Raw genomic sequence first — 14,568 nt, 5'->3', positions numbered from 1 at the left:
ATATTAATAACCAAGATCATCTGCCTCCACCAGAACCCAGCGAACCTACTGTAGTAGGCCCTGAGAAATGCAATACAGGCTAAGCACAAGTCAAGGACTTCAAAATAGAAGTTATGAGAGTGTTCAAGAAGCTTAAAGAGGCTTTGTGTGTGTCTGTGTGTTTTTGTGTGCATGCAACACATTTCTGTGGAGGCCAATACAGGGCATTGGACCCCTTGGTCTTAGAATTGCAGACAGTTGTGAGTCACCCAGTTTGAGTACTGGGGTCCAAACTTGGGTGATCTAGAAGAGCAGTAAATGTAAATGTAAAACATGCCATCTTTCCAGCTCTATTGCAAGTTTTCAAATGGATAAAATTAAATTTTCTTAGAATTAAAATGGAAGCAGGTGTGGTGGCATGCGCCTGCATTTTCAGCACTTGAGAGGCTGAGACTGAAGGATCACTGCAAGTTCAAGGCCAGCTGAAAGGTGAGACGGTCTCTAAAACAGCAGTAGCAGAAGCGGCAGCAGCATCAACAACAATAAATGATGGGCCCTTGTGAGATAGCAGCTATATTACCCAAATTTTATAATTCTCTACTGAACTTTGGACTCCTGACACACAACCCTCTCTACATTTAGTTTTTGAATTGAAACTAGAACTACACAGAATAAGAAGGTGTTAAGTGAAAAGGCAGTAATATCAGAAATGGTGCAACACTATTTAAAATAAAAGTTTCTCAAGTAATTCTATATTGTTACTTTCTAAAACATAAATGATGCCTAGATGCTTCCCGGTGACATAACACTACTAGTAGTATTCACACTAATTGTATGATAACTTTCAAAATTACATTAGTGTGTGCCTCTCGGTTTATTATTCACATGCTGCTCACAAATACAGAAGTGTTTGGTTCTCACTTCCTACACTACACTGCTCCATTCAAAATTTTGTAGTAAATTCTGCTCCTTGGTGTTTTTAATCCAACTGCTCCATGTTTTTTTTTTTTTTTACAAAATTTGGGACTAATTAAATGAAAACGGATTGCTGGATTTAATAAGGCAAAGAATAGATAGAAACAAGGAAGAAAAGAACCAGAAAGGCATATTCTCATGGAAGATGAAAAAATAAAACAAGGGTGAATTTTGTTACTTTATTAAGGGAAAATAAAAATGCATGCACTCTGACCTTTGGGGACCAAGAGGACAGAGACTAGAGCTTGGTGCTTCGCTATCTATCTTTACCTCTGGTGGCACAGTATCTTCATGTAGCCACTGTGTCTCTGTCAGATTGCTTGCAGTGAGGCGTGTATCAGTGCATGGACCAGAGTGAGTGTACGTCATGAGATAAGCATGTATCTGAGAACCTGTCTTCTTTCATGAGCTCTTTAAAGTAACTGCATCCTAGAAACACTTGGTTTCATCGCTTTTTTTGCTTAAGAGAAAAAGAGTTATTTGGAACAGTTGTCTTGATGAAGTATTTCATGTGATGTGTCTGGCTTTTCAGTTGAGAAAAGGCCATTCAAGCCAGTCTAGTACTTCTCAATATATTTCCTCAACAACACATAAACCTTGGATTTTAAAGCACCTAACCTAAATCATTTTGCTGTGCTTCTACCTTCCCATCTGTTTAAAAGATAAAGCAAGCTCCTCTCCCTTGAATCTTGAATTGCTAATGATACCTCTTAGAATTTCCTTAGACATATTGTTTACAACTTTGAAGAACTCTCTTAGAAGAGAGTGTCTAAGGGTTCTCTTGAAAAGTGTGAGCACAAGAGAGTTCAAATTTTGTAGAAAACATCCAACCGGAGCAGTTAGAATAAAGGGACCAAGGAGTGGGATTTGTTACTAAAATTTGAATGGGGAAGTATGGTATGGGGGTGAGGATTAAACCCTTTCTGAGTATTTGTGAGTTTGAAAATGACACACTAAAATTACAGAACTGCACAACAATTTGACTAGGATGTGCAGCAGAAAGGCACTATTTGGAATAAAAGAAAGGGAAAAAATAATAGTCGTTGCAAAAGAAAGTGCAACAGTAATTAAAGACTAAGTTGTTAGGAAAACAACAGCAGAAGAAACAATACACATGATGACTAGGATTTTTGCCTAATACTCAGTTCCCATTTAGACATGCTTAATTTGAGAAGATAAGACTCTTGTGAAAAATTAAAATGCTCCTTGGGTGAAAAAATGATACAAGGGTGGCAATGCTTGTCTGCTCCCAGTATTTTTGCCAGGATGACTGACAGATGCACCATGAACAGATGCGCCCTGCCTAGCACAGTTTCAGCTCAGTGCCTCTTTTTCCTAGTCTGAAGCAGGATGTGCCCTCCTGTCTCCATGGAATGACGGACATAGATTGAGGGTATTTCACACACAGCGTAGAAACCCCTGCCCAGCATCTATCTACTATCTACCTCTTCCTTCTTGACCTACTCATGAGCTGCAATATCCTGTGGGCTTAGCCTTTCCCACTGCCCTTCTAACCAAGAAAAAAATTACCAGTGCTGGGTTCCCATGGTAAAGAAGTGTGCAAATAGTGAAGAAAGCAAAACAAAAACAAACAAAATAAAACAAAATTCTTAGGATTTTAGCTAAAAACAAAAGATGTGACTTTCTATGAATGTGAAAGATGAATAATTCAAAACATTACCCTTCCTCAAGTCACATGAGGAAGGGACAGAAAAATGGTCTTTGGCATTTATGTCGATAATTTATGGAATTAACTGACCAGAACATTTCACATTAATAATTAGGACCAACCGCTGTGAAAATGTCACAAGGTGAGTCACTGCCTGGCTTACCATTGTCCTTATGCCATAATTATGTTTCTAACATTTCAGATTTTTCTAAGCATATTCATTCAATTTTTCTATGATTCGTATATCATGTTAGTTTAAAAATACACATTATGTTTAAAGATAGTTTCATTATCATTTCCCAAATGGCGGTCAAACTTGAAATATTATTGTTCCTCAAATACAGCTTTTCTAATTCTATTTATAGTAACTCTCAGGTACAACCCAGAGACATCTGTGTATGCTTTTAGAAATAATGGAGCTCAAGTGTGTACCACAAATCTGCTGCTGTCACGATGCTCATTTCCCACCTTTATTCAACTTATTGTTTTATTTCACAAGGAAAAAAATAAATTCTAACATTGGGAAATATAAAAGCAACTGTGACATGAATTTCTTCAAATTTTATTGCAAATGTGGTTATGTCTGGAAGACAATGCAGTGGGTAAGTCGGTTGGGCATTGAAAGAAATGTGTGTTAGGGCTGCACTCCTTGCAAGGAGGCCTGGAGTGACCATTTCATGAAGCTATGATGTTTAAGTCATTTAAGTTGAAATGGAGTTTCTAGAATTACGGGGCATTTTTTGAGTACTGTTACTGGCCTGGAGTGGAGCCATCATAAGAGAGAGGGTCTGCAAGCTGCAAAAGACAGAACTGAAGGGAAGAGAACAGAAGCACCTAAGTCCCTTAGAAACGAATTGATCCCATAACAAGCCCCAGATGCCAGAGATAGAGATAGAAAATCCAGTGTTTTTACGCTAGCTTTCTGTTTTCACTTTAGTCTAATCCTTCTTTGCTATGCTCCCATGCCTCCACTTTAGAATAGGGATATTAATTATGTGCTATGCTTTGTTGGAAGTAAATAGCCACCTCATTCATTTTACAGGAGTTTCCAATTAGGTAATTGCTTTGACTCTGAGAAGAGGCTTTGACTATTGAATGGTATCAGGACTGCCAAAAAGTATGAGGGCTTTCAGAGATTTACTGAATGTATTTTTATTTTGCATTATGAGATAAAAATGAGACGTCAGTGGACAGCAGTGAAATGTTACGATTTAGCAATGTATTTGTTGTCAAGTTAGCAATGGGGTAGGGTTGAGATGGTTTATTTTGATTGCTCACCTCACAAGATTTAGAGTCAATATGGAAACAACCTATGGGTGAGTCTGTGAGGAATCTCTGGATTAGGTTAATGGATGTGGGAAGAGCTACACTAAACTGAGTATATTTGTTTGATTTTTTTTTCATTTTCATGATAAAACATTGATCAAAAACAACTGGGGAAAGTAAAACTGTACTTGTCTTACATGTCCTAACCACAATCCGTCATTGGGAGGCATCAAGATGGGAACTTAATCAGAGAAAGAACATGAAGGCAGGAACAAAAGCAGAGGCCATAAAGGAACATTTCTTACTGGCTTGCTCCCTCTGGTTTTCCCATCCTACTTTCTTATACAACCCAGGGCCACTTGCCTAGGGGTGGCATCACCCACAATGTGATCTGGGTCATAGCAATAATTCATCCAGAAAATGTCTCACAGACTTTCCTACAGGCCACTATGTTGTTGGCATTTTATCCATTGAAGTTCCCTCTACCCAGATGTCAAATTGACAAAACAAAACAAAACAAAAATACCAAAAACCTAATTAGCACAGTGGGTAGCATTAGTCAAGACTGAATGGAAAAGAGAATACTGTTCTCTGCTTCTTGAGTATAGATACACCATAACCAATTGCTGTCCAGTACTGCCACTGTGCCTTCTTCAATATGATGTCCCTTCAAACTGTAAACAAAAGTAAAGCCTTCCTTTTGTAAGTTGCATTTGTCATGTATTTGGTCACAGTGAGAAAAGGAACACTTAAGTATCATACGTATTTTGCCAAACACCCATATTGATTAATTTTCTCCTCACTGTATCACTGTGACCTGAGAGAAGCAACTTGTTTGTTTTGGCTCCTGGATTTGGGACTATCTGTCATGAAAGCGAAGGTAATGATAGGGTTCACAGTGATAGAAATATTTAACTGGGGTTTCTAATATCCGGATGGCTGATAAGAACCATAGATAACACTGAAAGTGCCTTCAATGCCAGCCTGCCAATGGCCCTGTGGTCTCTGTCTGTCAGCAAGTATCTAAGTCTTCTAAGTTCAACAAATTTCCCAAACAGTACCATCCACTCACTTGGCTTTGTCCTTCTTCCTATATACTCCTACTCCTTCAAATCTAGAAGTTTCCTTTTCATCTCTTGTTCATTTTTACACTAGGAATCACATATGAGACAAATGCGATATTTTTTTCTGTGGGATTGACTTATTTTATGTAATATGTACAATTCTTAAAAAAGACCTAATCTAACTTTACACTAAGAAACTCTCTCTCTCTCTCTCTCTCTCTCTCTCTCTCTCTCTCTCTCTCTCTCTCACACACACACACACACACACACAAACAGCCCAATAATCTTCTGGCTTCTGTGTCCACTCTATGTTGTATCATCAAATCTGAAGAAACATTGCATGTTCTCTCCCATCTCTGAATCCTAACTCCAAATATTCATATGTATTTGCATTTTTCTGTTGGCTAAATATTTATTCTTAGGGGAACCTAAATAGCACAGTAGAAAACTATTAGACGTGATGTACACTTTCAAAAAAAGTAGTAAGCTGCAATACCAACATAGAGAAATGACTGATTATTCTACACACCAATAATTAACTCAATAGAAAAGAAGTGAGGAAGGCAATTCTGTTTCCAATAGCTTAAGAATAACTAGGCATAAACTTAGCATAGCTAATATATTTAATTAAGATGCTCTACAATAGAAACTATGGCACATTGAAGAAAGAAATGATGTAAGACTGTGGGAGACAGAAGGCTTTCTTATGTTCATTAATTGGTAGCATAAATGTTCTTAAAATAGATGTTTTGTCAAGAGCAGTATAAAATATAATGTAATCCCCATAAAACTTCTGATGACGTTATTAATAAAAGTTGTATAGAAAGAATGCTAAAATTCACATGGGAATTAAAAAGATGCCAAATAGCAAAAGCAAACCTGAGCAAAAAGTGCAATGCGAGAGTCATCATAATACTAGGCTACGATTTATACTGTAGGGCTATAGTAACAAAAATAAAACAGTATTAGCCTAAAATAAAAAGCAGGCCTTTAAACCAATAAAATACAACTAAATGTCCAAAAATAAATGCAAGTAGCTGTAGTCATCTAATCCTGGTACCAAGGAAAACTGGATATCAATAAAGCCAGATCACTTATCCCTATCTCTACAATGTACACAAATAAACTCAAAATGGATCATGTACCTTTACATGCACTCTAAAACCTTGGAACTCTTGGGGGATGAGATTGACAGAAGAGTTCAAGATGAAGAGAGACAGGCTATAGAATAGAAGGTAAAAGCCCTATCAATAAATAGGCTATAGAAATGAGCAGACATTTTTTTAAATGATAAATTACAAATGCCCAGTAAACACACACAAGGTTTTCCAATCTTATTTTTATCTATCTTCATTTCCTCTTTCTCCTGTTTTATTGTGAAGCAAATACATAATGTCAAGGAAAATGCTTGGAGTCACTTATGAATCACTACTCCTAAACATGATGCTACCTTGGCTGGAGTGGTTGATATACTCAATGTCAATGTCACTCCATTGGAGAAAACTGGATTTTCCCAGCAGGTATAAATGAGAGTTCTGTTGTTAATATTTACTCTGGTGTCTAGGTTTATATTCATGTATTTACGCATTTAAAAAAATATAACAAAATAAACTATAATAAGCTACAACAAAAACTATCATATTGAAGTCAGGTAAGGCAGACCAACAGAAGGAAAAGAGCCCAAGAGACAGCACAAGAGACGGAGAAACACTCCTTCACAGGCTCACGACTTCCATAAGAACACTTGCAGAGGACCTGGTGCAGACCTATGCAGGCCTTTGCTTGTTGCATCAGTCTCTGTGAGTTCGTGTGAGTTTTTTTCATGTTGATTTAGCTTGCCATGTTTACTTGGTGTCCTCCATTCTTCTGGCTCTTACATTATTTTTTCTTCCTCTTCCACAGGGATCCCTGAACTCTGAGTGGAGGGATTTGTTGGTGACATCCCACTTAGGGCTGAGAATTCCATGGTTTCTCACTCTCTGCTTAATATCTGGCTGGGCGTGGGTCTTTATATTTGTTCTCATCTGCTGCATGAGGAAGCTTCTTTGATGAAAAAAGCACCAATCTATGTAAGTATAGCAGGAAGTCATTAGGAGTTATTTTATTACTACATGGCTTTCTTTTTATTTTTCTTTTAAATTTATTTTTATTTTTTTAAAATCTATCTTTTCTCATTTTACATACCAATCCCAGTTTCCTCTCCCTTCTGTCCACCCACTCCATCTGTCTTTCCCCCATCACATCCCCATCTACTCCTCGGAGTTGGTAAAGTTTCCCACGAGGAGTCAACAAAGTCTAACACAATGCTTTGAGGCAGGACCAAGGACTTCCTCACTATGTCTAAACTGAGCAAGGTATCCCTCTAAAGATAATGGGTTCCCCAAAAGCCAATACAAACAGTAGGAATAAATTCTGGTCTCACTGCCAGTGGCCCTACAGTCTGCTCCAGTCATACAACTGTCACCCACATTCAGAGGGTCTAGTATGGACCTATGCTGGCTCATTTCCTGTTTAGCTGGAGTTGGGCTCCCATAAGCTCAGGTAAGCTGTTTCAGTGGGTATTCCCATCATGGTTTTGACCTCTTTGCTTGTATTCTCACTCCTCTCCCTTTTTGATTGGACTTTGGGTGCTCAGCACAGTGCTCCTCTGTGGATATCTGCATCTGCTTCCATCAGTTGCTGGAAGAATGTTCTATGATGACATTTAAGATAGCCATCAATCCAACTGACTACAGGGCAAGGCCAGTTAAGGCATATTCTCCATTATTGCTTAGGGTCTTGGCTGGGGTCATCCTTATGGATTCCTGGGAAGTCTATTTTGTTAGGTATTAGGATAGCAATACCCCACTTGTTTCTTAAGTACATTTGATTAGAAAATCTTTCCTTTTACTCTGAAGTAATGTCTTTGAGGTTGAAGCATGTTTCTTATGTATAGAAGGATGGATCCTGGCTTCATATCCATTCTCTTAGCCAATGTCTTTTTGTAGGTGAATTGAGTCCATTGATAATAAGAGATGCTAATGACCAGTGATTGTTAATTTCTGTTATTTTTCAGTGGTAGTGTTTGTGTGTTTCCCTTCTTTGGGGTTTGCTGATGTGGGATATCTGTTGCCTGTGTTTTTGTGGGTGCAGTTAATTTTTTTGGGCTGGGGTTTTCCTTCTGGTACTTTCTGTAAGGCTGAGTTTGTGGATAGGTATTTTTTAAATCTGTTTTTTCAAGGAATATCTTGTTTTTTCCTTAGATGGTGATCAAAATCTTTGCTTGGTATAGTAGTCTGTGCTTGCCTCTGAGGTCTCTTAGTGTCTGCAACACATCTGTCTAAGACCTTTGGTTTCCATTGACAAGTTGGGTGAAATTCTGATAGGCTGCATTTATATGTAACTTGACTTTTTTCCTTTGCAGCTCTTAATATTCTTTCTTTATTCTGTATGTTTTTGCATTTTGATTATTCTATAACAATGGGACTTTTTTGGTCCAGTCTATTTGGTGTTCTATAAATTTCTTGTACCTACATTGGGATATCCTTATTTAGGTTGGAAAAGTATTCTTCTATGATTTTGTTGAATATATTTTCTTTGCCTTTGAACTGGAGTTCTTTTCCTTTTCTTATCCCTATTTTTCTTAGGTTTGGTCTTTTCATGGTGTCCCAGATTTCCTGGATGTTTTGTGTTAAAAATTTGTTGGATATAATGTTTTCTTTGACTGATGAATCTATTTCCTCTCTGGTATCTTCAATGCCTGAGATTCTCTCTTTCATTTCTTGCATTCTGTTGGTTATGCTTGAATCTGTCGTTCCTGTTCATTTTCCCAGATTTTCCATTTTCAGAATGCCCTATTTAGGTTTTCAGGTCTTTAACTGTTTAAACTGTTTTCTTCACCTATTTGATTTTTTTTCTTGGTTTTCTTTAGGAGATTTATTGATTTCTTCCAATATTCTTGTTTGTGTTTTTCTTCCATTTCTTTAAGTGAAATTTTCATCTCCTCTTTATGGGTCTCTCTCATCTTCATAAAGTTATATTTAACATTGTTTCTTTTGCTTCCTCTGGGTTTGAATCATCAGGTCTTCCTGCTGTATGATCACTGGGTTCTGGTGTTGCTTTTAAGTTGTTGAATTAATTCTTGCATTGGCGCCTACCCATTTCTTCCTCCAGTTAGTACTGTCAGTGTTTTTGTTACTTGGTCCAATTCTGGCAGTGTCTGTGCCTTAGTAATCTTTTCTTGGACTCATTGTTGCAGTTGGTTCTGTGTTTTAGGTAGCTGTTCTTGGTCTACTCTTGACAGTCACAATCTGTGCTTCAGCGTTCCTCTAATGTTGCTGGAAATGGATGGATTTGGGGAGGAGTGGGACTTACAGCTTACAGGGTCTGATCAATGGGGGGTGGTGTTGGAGCAGCCTACCTGCAGGAAGCTTGCCTGCTGGCTGTATCTCCTTTCTTTCTTTCTTTCTTTCTTTCTTTCTTTCTTTCTTTCTTTCTTTCTTTCTTAAAGATGCCTCAGCTGGGCAGCAAGTTTCTTAAAGATGCCTCTCCTGTCACCTCAACTCCATTCACTGGTGATTCCAGCTCTTGATTCAGCTCCAGATCTCCATAGCCCTTTCATCCATGTCTCTCAAGGCCTTACTGCAAATTACTGACAGGGCACCTACAGCTACACTTCCAGCCACCTACAGCTACACTTTAATGTCTCGGGTTCTCTGTCACCCAAGCAGTGTTGGATATGTGTTCCATCTTTTGGAGTAGGATATAAGTCATATCAATTGTTGGTTGGTTACTCCCATTCTAGCATATCTTGTATGTTGAACAGCATTGTAGATAAAGGCTTTGTGGCTGGGTTGGTGTTTGCCTTTCTCTTTTGATAGCATGCGGAGTACCTTCCTGTAACAGACACTAGGCCATAGCAGTGAAGGCTCTAAGCAGGCACTAGCTTGGCATCTTCATGTTCAAATAAATTGTGTATGTACTATCTTAAGCAATTGGGTCTTTATACCAATTTGTGGAGAGCCTCCCATTGTCTTGGCAACACCTTGGGTTGTTGGGGATTCCTGTGGGGTACCTTTGAACAACAGCTCAATTGGATGTAACTGAAATCATGCTGGAAGCTTTGTTTAGTGATAAGGAATGGGCTGTTGGGTCTCTGTCCCTCATCTGGAGATTTCATTCAGATTGCCTTCATATATGTATATATTTTAGGAAGCTTCTACTGTATTAGGTTTTTATACCACCCCTCAAATTCCTCTTTATTTTAAATGCTTCTTCCCATATTCCCTCCCACTACTCCCTTCTCATCCATACTTTATCATCCCATTCCAGACTGCTCCATTCATCCATAAATATCTATTCTATTTCCCTTTCCTAATGAGTTTTATCTGTTCCTTCTAGTCCCTTACTTTATACCTACCCTCTGGGGTTCTATGGGTTGTATCTTGGTTATTTTGACTTAACAGCTAATATCCAAATATAAGCAAAAAGCATACCACATTTGTCTTTCTGTGCCTTGGATACCTTATTCAGGATTTTTCTCTAGTTCTATCCATTTGCCTGTATCCATTTTTTAGTGTTTGAGTAATATTCTATTGTGTAAATATATATTACAATTTCTTTATCCATTCTTCTGATGAGGGAATATAGTTTGTTTCCTCTTTCTGGCTTATATGAAGAGAACAACAATGAATGTGGTTGAGCAAATGTCCTTGTAGTAGGATGAAATATTCTTTGGGTATATGCCCAAGAATGGTATAGCTGGATCTTGCGGAAGATCTACTCCCATCTTACTGAGTCAGATCTGCCACACTGATTTCCATAGTGGTTATATGTTTGTTCTCCCATTAGCGATGTTCCTCTAACTCCATTTCTTTACTAGAATGAGTTGTCACTTGCTCTATTGATCTTAGACATTCTACAGGTGTTGAATGTAGTTTCAAAAAATTTGGACTTCCCCAATGGCTAAGGGTATTGAATATTTCATTCAGTGTTTCTCAGCCATTTAAGTTTTTGTCTGCTTAGAATTATCCGTGTATATCTGTACTCCATTTTTAAATTGGATTATTTGTTTTATTGATATCTAGTTTTTTGAGTTCTTTTTACATTTTGGATATTGGCCTTCGATTGGATGTATAGTTGATAAAAATATTTTTTCCATTCTATAGGCTGTCACTTTATCTTATGACAGTGTCCTTTGCCATGCTGAAGCTTCTAAGTTTCATTAGGTCCCATATATTAATTGTTGATCTTATTGCCTGTGTTAATAATGGTGTTCTGTTCAGAAAGTCATCTTCTGTGTCAATGAATACAAGGCTATTTCTCACTTTCTCTTCTGTCAGGTTCAGAGCACCTGGTTTCTTGTTGAGGTCTTTGATCCATTTAGAGCTGAGTTTTATGCAAGGTGACAAGTATGGATTGCTTTATATTCTTCTATACAGCCACTCAGTTTGACTAGCACCATTTGTTGAAGGTGCTGTCTTTCTCCAGTATGTATTTCTGGCCTTTGTCAAAAATCAGGTGCCTATAAGTATGTGAGTTTATTACTTCAATTCCATTCAATTGATCAGCATGTCTATTTTGTGACAATATCATGCTTTTTTATTACTATTTATTATATGTTATTTGGCTATATTTATTAGCTTTACATTGCAATTTGAAATTGGGAAAGGGGATATCTATACCAGTTCTTTTATTGTTGAGAATTGTTTCAGCTATCCTTGCTTTTTTGTTCCCACATAAAACTGAGAGTTATTATTTTAAGCTCTGTGAAGAATTTTGTTGGAGTTTTGATGGGGAATGAACTGAATCTATAGATTGTTTTTAGTAGGAAGGCCATTTTAACTATGCTAATCTTAGAGATTGATGAACACTGAGATCTTTCTAGCATCTAATATCTTCTTCAATTTTAATGACGTAAAATTTTTATCATACAAGTCTTTCATTTGCTTGGTAAGAGATACCCTAAGATACTTAATATTATTTGAGGCTATTGTGGAATGTACTGTTTCCTTGATTTCTTTCTCAGTCCATTTGTCTTCAGTATATAGAAGGGTTACTGATTTTTCTGATTTAAGTTTGTATTTACATATTGTGCTGTGTTTCGTGGTGGATTTTTGGGTCACTTATGTATACTATAATATCTGCAAATAAAGATATTTGACTCTTCCTTTTCAGTTTTATAGCCTTTATCTCCTTTGGTTGTCTTAGTGCTTTAGCTATGACTTCAGTACTCTATTAAATAGATATGAAGAGAGTGGATAACCTTTTGTATTGAAAGAAAAAAAAAGAAATTCCCGCCTCCTCCCAGCCTCCCATTTCCCTCCCCCTCCTTCCACTCTTCTCCCCCTCCCCCACTCCTCTCCCCCTCCCTCTCCAGTTTGAAGAGCAGTCAGGGTTCCCTGCCCTGTGGAAAGTCCAAGGTCCTCCCCCCTCCATCAGGTCTAGGAAGGTGAACATCCAAACTGGCTAGGCTCCCACAAAGCCAGAACATGAAGTAGGATCAAAACCCAGTGCCATTGTCTTTGGCTTCTCATCAGCCTTCATTGTCTGCCATGTTCAAAGAGTCCGGTTTTATCCCATGCTTTTTCAGTCACAGTCCAGCTGGCCTTGGTGAGCTCCCAATAGATCAGCCCCTCTGTCTCAGTGGGTGGGTGCACCCCTCGTGGTCCTGACTTCCTTGCTTATGTTCTCCCTCCTACTGCTCTTCATTGGGACCTTGGGAGCTCAGTCCAGTGCTCCAGTGTGGGTCTCTGTCTCTATCTCCATCCATTGCCAGATGAAGGTTCTATGGTGATACGCAAGATATTCATCAGTATGGCTATAGGATAGGGTCATTTCAGGTTCCCTATCCTCAGCTGCCCAAGGAGCTAACTGGGGACATCACCCTGGACACCTGGGAGCCCCTCTAGTTTCAAGTCTCTTGCCAACCCTAAGATGGCTCCCTTAATTAAGTTATGTGATTCCCTGCTCCTCTATCCAACCTTCCTTTCTCCCAATCATCCCGTTTCCCCAAGTTACCCCCATTCTCCCCTTCTTACTTTTCTCTCCCCATCTCCCCTTACCCCCGTCCTACCCCACTCCCAAGTCCCCAATTTTTTGCTCGGCAATCTTGTCTACTTCCCATACCCAGGATAACAACTTATGTTTTTCTTTGGGTTCACCTTTTTATTTAGCTTCTTTAGGATCCCAGATTATAGACTCAATGACCATTATTTGTGGCTAGAAACCAATTATGAGTGAGTACATCCCTTGTCCCTCTTTGGACTGGAGAGGGAGGGGGAGAGGAGTGGGGGAGGAGGAGAAGAGTTGAAGGAGGGGGAGGGAAATGGGAGGCTGGGAGGAGGCGGGAATTTCTTTTTTTTTCTTTCAATAAAAAAAAGAAAAAAAAAGAACAAGGGGAAGGGCCAGTTCTCCTGCTTTCATGCCCACAGTGTAGGCTCTCCTACAACCACACCATCAGGGCCAGATCTATGGTGTTGCCTAGGTGAAGTGCAGGGGCCATTCTCCCAAATGCTGCAGCTGGTGAAGGGCAGGGACAGCTTTCCCACTCTTATAATCTGAGGGTCAGCTCTCCCTTCTGCCACAGGCAGTAAGGGGGCAGGGAGGGAATCTCTCCTCTTCCTACAATGCCATATGGCAGATGAAGGGTGGAATCAGATCTCCCATGCTCTGTTCTCTGGGCTGTTCACTAGTACCTGCACCCCTGTCATAAGGTCAGCTCTACTGGGGTGTCCAGGCAAGGAACAGGAACTGATTACCTGAATGCTGCAGCTGACAAAGGGGAGGGTCAGCTCCCTAGTCTGTCTCAGGTGGTGAGGGGGAAGGGGTAACTGGGAGCATTCCCCCCCACAAGCTGCTGTATGACACATGAGTAGTGAGGCCATCTCTCCCAGGCTCACAACTTCAGGGCTGGCTCACCTATGTCTGTGTTAGCAGGGTTGGCTCTGCTGTGCTGCCCAGGTGAGGGGCAAAGCCTGCTCTCCAGAGTGCTGCATGCAGCTGGTGAGGGGTGGGGCGGGAGCAGCTCTCCAGTTCTTATGAACTCAGGGCCAACTTGTCTACTCACCACAGGTGTGGAGGGGTGGGTTGGGGGAGGGCATCTCTTCCCTGTCCATGCTGATGTCCATGCTGATGTATGGCAGATAGGGGGTGGGGACAGATCTTTGATACTTCCATTCTTGGGGAGACTCACCCTCACCCTTGTCAACATAGTCAGCTCTGCTGTGCCCCCAAGATGAGGTAGTTTTCTCACAAGATCTTTCCTCTATAAAGAGTTCTTTGATCATAGTTCCCCCATTATCCTTTCTTAAGTGCCTTTCCTTCTAAATAAAGCTCATCTTCTTTCCAAGTTCCCATTCTATTTTCACGCATTAAAACTTTGTATGTGAACGATGCCACATTTAATGAGATCTGTGGTTCTCAGCCTTCCTAACACCATGACCCTTTAATGCAGTTCCTCATGCTCTGGTCACCCCCAATGATAAAACTATTTCCATTGCTACTTCATCATAGTAGTGTTGCCGCTGTTATGAATTGTCATGTAAATATCTGTGTTTTCCAAAGGTCTTAGGCGACCCCTGTCAAAGTGTCCTTTAATCATGACCCACAGGTGAGAACCGCTGAGTTAGAGTTTCC

The sequence above is a fragment of the Microtus oregoni genome, unplaced genomic scaffold (genome assembly GCF_018167655.1).
Source record: "Microtus oregoni isolate MIOR12 unplaced genomic scaffold, Mior012 000038F_ref0000394, whole genome shotgun sequence".
Lineage (NCBI taxonomy): Eukaryota > Metazoa > Chordata > Mammalia > Rodentia > Cricetidae > Microtus > Microtus oregoni.
This window is presented reverse-complemented; position numbering follows the sequence as displayed.